The sequence below is a fragment of the Coenobita brevimanus genome, chromosome 3 (assembly GCF_032717465.1).
Source record: "Coenobita brevimanus isolate Jiangsu-jjx chromosome 3, ASM3271746v2, whole genome shotgun sequence".
In the NCBI taxonomy this organism is placed as follows: domain Eukaryota; kingdom Metazoa; phylum Arthropoda; class Malacostraca; order Decapoda; family Coenobitidae; genus Coenobita; species Coenobita brevimanus.
Genome location: NC_136956.1, coordinates 8,528,760 through 8,540,312, shown reverse-complemented (window position 1 = coordinate 8,540,312; position 11,553 = coordinate 8,528,760). Strand labels below are relative to the sequence as shown.

The following is an 11,553-nucleotide window of genomic DNA, read 5'->3' as shown; positions in this document are numbered from 1 at the left end:
GAATATCCTGATGAAAGGTCGCCAAATTTATGTTACGGAACATACAAAGATAATGTACACTTTAAGTGAGAATACTAAAAATCACTACTGTCCCGTAAAGTTCCAGGTTCAAAACAAAAGAGTTAGGTAAAATTACAAGTTAAAGTTTAATGCTCAAACTAACAACAAAACATTCAGGACTCATAAGGATAATGTAATGGCAAAAAACAGGTTAAATATATGGTTAACTGCAATAGCCTCTATTAACACGAAATTAGCAAGAGTAAATTTATCTAAGTCAGCCCTGATAAAATGAAAATACACTGGGTAATGCTCAGTTAATGAAAGATAAATTATTACAGATAAAAAATATTATTAATGATGACTGACAAAGAACCCTTACACAAATTACAAAAACCTTACTAGGCCTAAGAATTAACCTTATGCTACACAGTACAAGAAAAAATGCAACAACACTTATACTCAAATTACACAGCTGCTAGATGATTGGAGACTTCCTGAGCACTCAATAATAACTGTACAGGGGAGGACAGAGATGTGAACAAAATGAGGAGCAGATCTAAGTGGCAATGATGCAGAGACTGAGCTCATTATATAGGGGCCAGCAGAGCTTGATACAACTTGTAAGAAGGACGCGCAAATGAAGCCATAGGGGACAAAGAGCTGACAATCCCGCTCTGAACAACAGAAAGGACGACTTACTCTACTATAACGGTAGAAGGGGGGGACTGAGGCAGAACACGCTCGTGATCAAACATGAGGCATACTGTGCGTTAAAATTACACAAAGGATGATGAAATCATAGGCTATGTAACAATATATATATATATATATATATATATATATATATATATATATATATATATATGTAGATAGATAGATAGATAATATTAAACCCAATCTTTTGAAAAACTCAAACTCGGGGAGAGCCCTGTGCTTACCAACTCTCAGCACGTTGATCAATATTGCTATGGTCAATTTAGAAACTTCCTTAGTGTGCGCTGATAATTTTACTAGCACAATGGACTATGTTGTAGTGATTAGATGAACAGATGCCACTGTTAGGGATTTTACCGAAGATTTTCATATTTCTACCATCAAATGATTTCATGCAGACCAATTATATAGAAAGGGACGAGTACATTATATTTCCTGTACTGTTTCCTTTAATAAGCTGATTCTTCTTTACCGTCCAGCACCCCTCCTCATCGGTGTTAACAATATATGACATAATGAGGTTGGTGAGGTAATGAAGGAAAGATTATAATTTTACCAAATGATTATCATAAAGTCAAAACTCAGGAACAGAATGAAAGCGGAGCAGTCTTAGCCATGAAGTGTGGGTTGACACGGCAAGGAAAGTGCTGCCATAACTATGATTTCCCTGTGGTGGTCATTAAGAACTTTGGCGCAGTGGAGGCTTTCTGGAAAAAGTCGGGTAACAGCTCACAAGATCCTTCAACCCGTACCCTATCCATCGAGGAAAATGAACCAGACTGGAAGCTGACTGATTTACATTAACCACCTTTAAAGTAAGTGCTGATCCTCATTGAAGTATTAGGTTATGTGGAGAATTTACGTTACACTGTATTTTCCTTAAAATCGTTATTATGATAGTTGTGCACTCAGCCGATGTGGGTCACTTATAGTGTTAATTTTAATTTGTATGAGTTGGCAACTCTGCGTGACCTCAAGGCTCCCGCTTGCTCTCGTACTGTACAGTAGGGTGAACTATGATGTTTCAAGTCAGCCGTGTCCCATTCCTCGCCCGCCAACCCAGGCCTCACTACTTTAATGCATATTATGTACTGGGTGGTGAGACAGAGCCATGACACAGCCAGCTGGCCATCGTACTCGGTTGCAAGACAAACAAGACACAGGCAGCGGCTCGTAAATGAAAGTGCTTCCATCACTCACTGTCGCCCACCCAAGGTCTCCGCTGTGTAGGACACACCCGCCCCGGGACCACGAAGTGATTTCTCTTCAACGCCTCTGAACTCCACAGTGCCTCCCCTTACAGACTTGGGGGCAATTACAGTGGAGTCGAAAGATTGGTGAGTACTATGGTCTTTTATTGATTTTTCTAAATGGTGTAGCTACTGAGATATGACACTGAAAATAGCGGCTATGGTGATTCTGTCAGAAATTATCGCCAAATAGTAATGAGATGCGGCCATAAGATTTTAAAGGGTCTATCAATCTCGGGCGACGACTTTTATGTGGTTAATGCCAAGCGATTAGCGTCCTGAGAGTGAAATTCCTAAAGTCAGGAAAAGAAAACAACTACTTGTCATCATCATCTAAAGCTGTGTTGCTCCATGAGAAGCGTAGAAGCCCAGGGCTAGGTAAGTTGGTCCCGAAATTTTAAGATGAGAATGACCAGCCTCATTTATCCCTGAGTGGCATTACGTGAGCACTAAACCCCAACCAACCCTTGGACATAAACCTGCACAAGCTCAATCTGATTGGAGTGGCATAATTACCCACAAAGCCACCAGGTGCCACAATTTGGTTATGTGGTTACCATTCAGCACAATAAATTGTTTCCTGGGATACAGGAAACCATTTTGGCTTGTCACTCATTGCAGGGACCATAAGGGAGGGCTACACTGAGTTAGTGGATGATAGGCGTCCCCACCTACAAACAACTTTTTTTTTTTTATGCAAGGAAGAAGGGACCAAAGGCCAGGAGCTGGCAAATTGTTCCTTCCAAGAAGAAACAAAAAAAGATAACAGATTAAACCTCTTTGGTGTGTGTGTGTGTGTGTGTGTGTGTGTGTGTGTGTGTGTGTGTGTGTGTATGTGTGTGCTTTACGCAAGGAAGAATGAACCAAAGACCTGAATCCCACAAGACTATTCCTCCAAGAAAAGTAAAAACAAGAAGGTAGGCGGAAATGCCGAGCTCTGTGCAGTCCAATCTTTGTCAGCGACCACAAGTGAGTTTCGGTATGAAAAGTCATTCCTGTATGGCGGTACCCATCCAAGAATCATGGCCCTGACTTAATAATCTTCGGAGCCGTAGCACTTCGTGTGAATAAGGTCATAATTGTAGCACCTTTCATATTTTTTTAACTTAATGATCTTTGACCCCTGACCTGGTGATATTTGTCCTGCATGTACAAAACACACTTGTAGTACTCATTAACGTCTATAAGAATGCAAAGTTTTATTCGATTCCATCCACCCACTCTGGAGCTAGGGAACTTAAATTCTCGGAATGGCCCACCAGAGGTAAAACTTCTAAGTGGCACTGTCAGCGAATAGAAATGAGTTTCGACACTATACGTCATTTTTGAATGGAGGTACTCTAGGGTAACATTCCACCCAAGAATCATGGCCCTGGCTTAATAATAGTCGGAACCTTAGCATTTTGCGCGAGCATAGTCATGACTTGAGTTATTTTCACCGTTTTCACATTCGATGACTCCTGACCTGGCAAATGTAGCACAGGTGAACAACTAGGTCATAGGCTGGTCATCGTAGCCTATCCAAGTTTGGTCGGAGTTAATTAAGTCTGAAGGGTAAAAGTGCCTGCCAGAATTAAATAAGAAAGCATACAAGAATTCAAAAAAAGAAAAAAACGCGATTAGCCATAAGGGCAGCGTGGAGCTGGCCAACAAGGTTGAGTGTGTGTGTGTGTGTGTGTGTGTGTGTGTGTGTGTGTGTGTGTGTGTGGTATGGAAAGAAAAATAAACCAACGGCCAGAAACACTCATGATTATTCTCTGGAAGAAAAAAAATAAGATCGTGTGTGTGTGTGTGTGTGTGTGTGTGTGTGTTAGACTTTATAATGTCTATTTAGTTTCCAGTGTTTTGTTAATGCATATTAAACAAAATATTTTGGGATGTATAATTCCAACGGCCATACCACGTTGAGTACACCGCTTCCCGTCCGATCAGCGAAGTTAAGCAACTTTGGGTCTGGTTAGTCCTTGGATGGGTGACCGCCTGGGAACACCAGATGCTGTTGACATCCCTACATGTCAAGTTGGGTTGGTGGAGGATTAGTGCCCCTCCCTGTAAAACAATTAACTCTAAGCCCTTGACCACCCCGTTTGGGATACATGGCGTCTGGCAATGAATGAATGAATGAAAATAATTCCAATCGATTATTTGTGCTACAAAAGGAAACCCACTGTTGTTTTGTAACATTATTTCGTTACTTCCACAACAATCGTCGTTCGTTAATTATTAGTCTTTTGCATGATAATATTTGTTTTAAACGAAGGGGAAACATTTTCTGGTAGCTGATAGCATACTGGCTATGATAAATACCAAATCCAACATGTTTAACACTATTCTCTACTCTTCACTGCAAAGGCATTAATTCACTCTTCTCACTCACGTCATGCCGCCTGTCACGTATAGTTGGAAAATGGTTCCGAACGAACCGAAGCTTCATCCTAGCCTCGGGGGATTATTGAATTATTAACTAGTCTCGCGTTGGTGATTTACTACGTGCTTACAAGACACCAGATATACCATGTAAATATGAGTAATTGAGGCGGTGGCTGAATAGGTAGAGAGGCAGCCTGCAGTCCAAATGGACCTAGGATCGAATCCCAGCTGAGGCAGGGCACAGTTTAAGGACTTAAATATCATAAAGCAGATCTTACTGATCTATCAGAAGACCCGCCGATATGTCGTTAAATTACTCCTGATAATACCAGTACACCAGTCGGTTTGAGATAGCCTTAGCATGTGTTCAGTATGGACGGTGGGTGTTAGCGTCGAAGTGGCGATATGTGGAGGTGTGTAGGAGGACTATTGGGCCTTGGGATAGGTCCTGAAGCCTTTGCCCAGAGTCGGACGCGAAAGATTACACACACACACACACACACACATATATATATATATATATATATATATATATATATATATATATATATATATATATATATATATATATATATATATATATATATATATATATATATATATATATATATATATATATATATATATATATATATATATATATATATATATATATATATATATATCTATCTATCTGTCTATATAGATGTAGATAGATAGATAATTTCTTTGCTTTACCTAGTGTTGCAATTTCTATCATATGGTATGATACAGCTTCATATATTCCTCGTGACCCCAGGCTGCTGTTTGTACCTCATGTCAGGGCTATGAACACAGCTGTCAAATCAAGAATATTTTCACGATAGACACTTTACCTCCTAGCCCACCATAATACAATAATATTCATTAGTGTATATTTGTAATGTTTGCTATTGTTATTTTAGATTTTTTGTTCATATATATAATATCACCAAAATTTACAATAACAAAGATTGTGTAGGATCTGAGGATAACAGCATTATACACCGTGGCAGCCACCTCCGACTACCAGTCACAGAGGCTGTTTCATGTCCATTCTTCGATTTGCAACGTAAATAAACTCTTAGTCTCCACATCTATCACAACTTCATCTGGTTGTCACATCTTCCGTACTCGCCGGAAATCCCCGACTGTACATACGGATTTGCTCAATGATATTCTTGCGGAGAGTGGGTCCACACCACAGTAACTATCTTCCAAATATCATTCAATAGACAATCACTATCCCTGTCACATCAAACACAGTACCCCCCACCCATCCAAAACACCCACTACTAACACAACCACTGGCACCACAACCCAGCCTTTGTGCACAAACAATACCCACATTGAACGTACACCGTCTCGAACACGCAACATAAGCATAATACGGCTACATGTCAATGGCCTGCACACCAATTACCTCAAACTGAACACACTGTACATGCATACAACATAGATACTGCAGTCTTCCAAGACAAATCAGACAAAACACACACCAGACCCCACGCCTCAGACACTTCATACATTTCCAAACACAGAACGGATAGCCATGGAAGAGACATCATTTACAATCACAAATCCATCCACTATAAAGACACAGTACCGACAACACACTCTTCGAGAATGACGCCATATTCTATAAACAACAACTCAATGTCATCTCTAGTCAAAAACAGGAAATCAACATTACCAGTTACCATTTCAATACAACACTCAGCTCCTTCCCCCATAACAGACACTCATTTCTATCACTGCTGAAGCTTGCAATGTTAATAACACTGCCTGATACGAACACAGCCAGTGCATATGTCGACGCATCAAATTGCAATACAGTTCAACAGCATGCACTGTACCTTGTATATTTTCTCTTATGGATCCCCACATACAGCTCTTCTTAACAAGGTGGAGTTAAAGGCTTTTAATGTCGTTAACTCATTTCCTGTTACTGGCTCCCTCCAACCTCTGCTTCTACGCCGCAGTGTTGCATCTTTATCTTTCTTTTATCCCAGCTTCAATGGTCAGTGCTCCCTCCGAGCTTTCTGCTTGCATACCTCCACCACCAAGGCTGAGGCGTAGCACCCGTCTGGCAACTAACGCTTACCTCTGTCCAGCTCTCAAGTGCAAGAATAAATCGTTATTCTCAGTCCTTCATGTATGCATGTCCAGTCATTTCGAAGTGACTGAATCTTAAATTTGTTTTTTTTTTTTTTCTTGGTTCCTTCTTGTTTCTATAAAACTATTACATCTCACAGAAAACACTCCAGTCTCAGTCCTCCCTAGACATCACATTATAATCGTCAACACCTCACATACCACCACCTGGGGGGTTGGAAACTAAATTCCGTTCAGATCACCTTATTTTCATTATCACCAAAGGAATCATTCCAAACCATGGCAGTCACACATCACTGACACAAACAATTAGAAAGCAGATTGGAAAACTAATGAGGAAGAAACACAACATCACTTCAGCACAGTGAGCAACACTCTCATCGCCAACACAGTCATATTATAAACATCGTACTTAACACAGACAAACACCACGGTCCAAGATGCAACACAAGAAACTACGATGCAGACTTTACACTGGAAATCGTTACCCCATAAAACAACTCAGCTATCTCAGACACAACTCTCTCCCACACACAAACGACACCATTGCAAGGGCCCAGCAAAGGAACAGCAAAATATACAGAAAATTAATCCAAAGAAACAAGATGGAAAACCTTTGTAACAACATTTAACCAATCCACAGTCCTCTCTTGGCCCTAAAAAACACTTAATAGCATCACTGAATCATAAACTTCCAGGACCCACGCCGCCATCGCCTTCGACACCCAGTGCATCTCTTAACTCGTCACGTCCCGAGGTTTTCCGCACCTCCGACATCCCCCAATCCCGAGCTATTTTGGAAAAAAAAAATTTTTGGCTAAAACTTCCGCTTTTGTTGAGAAAAAAAGGAAAATCACCAAGAAAGGGCTTACCGTGGTCCATAAGTGGTCGGAACAGGTGAGGTCCCCCGTGCCAGGTATCGTATTCTATCATTGATGTGTGAGGCGCTCACGTTTTCTATGGTAGGAAATATTGGGAGAAACAACAAACAACACCTCAACATTTATTGAATTTGAACTAATGAATAATAAGAGTAACAATATAATGAATTTCAAACATATATATATGAAAAATAAGCATTGTACCTTCGCGCGAGCATAGTGAGTTAGGTCCGAGTGGTAACATGCTATGTGCTAAGTTTCTTGTATCAGTCAACATATTATTTTTTCTACTTGTATACTTCTGTTTCATTGACATTTTACCTATTTTTACTGTTTGTAAATGTTTTCAGATGTTTTCATTCATTACGATGACATGCAGCATAAGTATAGCGCACATTGGCTTACTAAGCGCACTCGCTATGACTCATATTTCAACATACCCAATTGTTTTATCACTTTCCTATTATTTTTTCCTTTACATAGAATCTTTCCTCCACCACTGTAAATGTTTTCAATTATCTACATTCATTACGAGGCCATTTAGCGAAATGCTAGTGCATATTCACGTAAAAAGCATATAACACTCGTGTTTCATCTTCTACTTTATTTTTTCACTCCATTTATATTTTCCCACTTACATTACACACGTTTACACGCCTATACTGCACTATACATAGTTACTGCCATTATTTATTCAAGTGAGCGTCAGAATATCGCATGAAAATACCCTCGCAATGAATGTTTCGACCAACATAATACTCAAACACTTACATACAAATTCTTCATATATATTACACACTTTCCCACTTGCTGACTTCTATTTTCATAATTACGGGCCTTATTCATTTCACTGAGCATCAGGATATCGCATCTCTATACACACGCTAGGAATATTTTGACTTAGAATATATTTCATCACTTACAATAATTTGAACTTATATTATACCCATTTGCATTTCCAATAATAATATTTACATATTTTCGGGCCTTATTTATTGCACTGAGCGACAGAATATCGCATCAAAAAACCCTCGCTAGGTATGTTTCCACTTACAAGATATTTATACACTTATGTACTATTTTTGCACTTATGTTATACCCGTATGCACTTTATACTAATATTTTCAGATCAACAGGATAATTTCACTGAGCGTCTGTTTGTCGCATTTACTTCATAGTTTCAGCATCCTCTCGCATTCACACCATATCAGAATTGCATCAACGTGTGATATTCGCTGAAACATGGGTGAATACAGAGACCCACGTCACACTCGACGCACTCATAGCGGATGTCCTTCCTCTGTGTGGTGAGTCTCACCCGGGAATTGCTACACACGTGACACCTGCGTTGGGGCCTAGGTCTGTTTGGCTGGGGAAGGATAAGAGTGGGGAAATGGCGACCAGATATTCTCAGGGGAGTTTGGGCAATAGGGGCAGTGCGGGTGCGATGTTGGGGCCTTTCAACAGCATACGGTGCAAACATCTCTCTTGTGAGCTCCCTCACAAACCCTTCAAAGGTTTCCTGAACTCCTGTTGTCATGGCGTGAGGGTGGTGGCAATTAAGAGCAGTGATGTCTAGCAAGTGAAAGAACGGTTTCTGATACCACTTCATCGTGGTCTTGGCACACTCTACCGTCGATATCATGGAGTCTGACTGGTCCACCAGGCGCATGTTTGTTATAGTCCATGACACACTCAGGTTTCAAAATGTGACGCCTGTTCTCGCTCCGGTAATCAACGGAATCAGTACGGTGCATCAAGGGGTGGTGAACCGTTGACAAGAGGCTTACTTCTGTATTATGGTTCCACACAGTTGCAAGTATGTTGTTGGCTTTGAAGAAGACAACCTCGTTCCTGTCAAGTTTCCGCCCTACCTTGACCATGTGACGCCGGTTCACCTTCATGGTTCCACAGACTCCCGTTTCATGCGTGTGTAGATAGCGAGCGAGAAGAAGGCTAGTGTACCAATTGTCCAGGTAGAGTACATGACCACGGTGAAGGTAGTCTTCTATCATTGTCTTTACCACTGCTCCCGACAGTCCAATACTCCGATCTTCTATTATGTCTGTCTGTGCACCGGTGTACAAGACTATGTCTTGCATGTATCCAGTCCTACAGTCGCACATAACAAAGATCTTGAACCCAAAACGGTGCCTTCTGCTGGGTATATACTGCCTAAATGAAATATTACCTCTCCACAACACGAGACTCTCGTCTATGACGAGGTCTCTATAGGGATAAAATGACGAACGAAAGGTTTGCCTCAGGTGATCAAAGACCAACCTAATTCGCCTCATCTTATCTGTGTCGTTTGCATTTGCAGGATCATCAGCATCATAGAAATGGAGGCGACTTAGAATTTGTTGGAAGCGATTACGGCTCATGACTTTCCCAAATATTGGTGTAAGCATAACAGGATCCCTTGTCCAGTAAGCCAGAATTCTGTTTTTTCGTATAATACCCATCAAAAGGACCAGGGCAAAAAATAGGAACATTTCTGAAAGGGAGACAGGGTAATCATATATGATAGAAAGCCTGCTCCTTGTTCCCAATCTTTCACTCTCATGGCGCTGGGTGCTTGCAAAACGGTTGCTTTGGTCAACAATCTGCTCCACGAATGCCTCACTAAAAAACAGGTGGAAAAAATCTATCCTTGTGGAATTATGGTGAATTCCGTGAGCAATGCAGCCAGCGCGCCCATGCTCAGTGAAGGGGTGAATGAGGGGAGAAAAATCACTCCCATCCTCCCAATTCCATCCCACAAATCCCTCGTCCCCATCATCCCTATCACCGCCTTCGTCTGGGTGGGGAGGAGATGCTGGTGGGGGAGGCTGGGGAGAAGGAGTACGGAGGGCTTCCCCACTCTCACTCCTCTTCCCTCTGCCTTTACCCTTTCCCTTACCCTTACGGCCTTGAGGAACATTAGGGGGCTGTGGGGATGAAGTTCGGGAATATTGGGGAGCATAAGACGTGCTGGGGAGTGGTTCCTCCCCACCTTCCCCCTCCATCACAACACCATGTGATTTTTCACGCACCCTCACTCGCCCACGTGTCTGGGGATATTGAGGAGCATAAGACATGCTTGGGAGTGGTTCCTCCTCACCTTCCCCCTCCATCACAACCCCACATGATACAGAATGCACCCGCACTCGCCCACGTGATACACCCCACCGCCTCACATTACCTAGGGAGAGTGATGACTTACTCACGCCACTCTCACTTTCCATACTCCTCCCTGCACTTTCCCTTTCACTCCCCACTCCCTCCATGGCACTTCCTACCTCTCCAAACAAAATACTAGGCCCATACCTGCTCGTCTGACCTGTTGTGCGCTCGGGGCCACGATGAGTAATCACCTCACGTCCATACCACGTGGCAGCACTTCCCACAGCTCCGTCCTCGTCCTCGTCCTCGTCATCAAATATGGGTTCCACATCACGTTGGGGCTGGGCATAGGATGTTGCATGTGGTTTTTTGGCTGGCTGCCCCTCTCTAGCAGCACGGTAAGTCATGTACTGCCGCTTCCTGGGGGACGGGACTTCTTCATCACTGCTGGTGGTTTCCTCCTCCTCTGGCTATACATAATCTTTGTCAACAACCTCGTCATCCAGTGGGGAATCACTGTTGCCTGTAAAGGCGTCCAGGGCGGCTTGAATTTTTACCTCTGAGAGACCTCTCTTCGCCATGTCTGAGCAGGACTGTTGCTGACAGGTGAGTGAACGAGCCGCGGTTGAGCACAGGTCGCTCGGGGTCGCCGAGTGTCCCTGCCTGGTGGCAGGTAGGGGAAGGTCAAGCGAAGATATGTACCGAAAATGAAGCGCGAAATTTGAAAATTGTGGAAATTATACACTTTGCAATTGCACGACGTACCGGTACGTCACTGGGACTGGCAAATGCAAAACGTTGCAATGTACCCATACGTTGACGGGACAGGGCAGGTTAAGTAAAAGAACTAGCAGACGTAAGTGTACATTCATGCACACGCATACACGCAAAATTCAGTTACTTTAGTTTTGAATGGTCTTCAACCCTTCCACTAAATATCCTCCAAATCCAAGCAGGATTGGATTTACTCGAATCATTAACATAGTGTTCTCAAAATCGAATCTCATCACCTTTAGAGAATCCTCAGGCATTCCAATGACTCTCATGCACATGTAAGAACAAATAAGAAGATCTGAGTTATCGGATGGAATATTTGACCTGCGACCTCTCCTTTGACT

General features: G+C 42.2%; 1 non-coding gene across 1 annotated transcript; it reads left to right on the top strand.

Annotated features, from left to right (window-relative positions):
* Window positions 1-3,853: 3,853 nt before the first annotated feature.
* On the top strand, window positions 3,854-3,972 carry LOC145394478 (5S ribosomal RNA). Its single transcript, XR_013896428.1, has one exon. It is a non-coding gene; the product is annotated as a 5S ribosomal RNA (ribosomal RNA).
* Window positions 3,973-11,553: the final 7,581 nt, after the last annotated feature.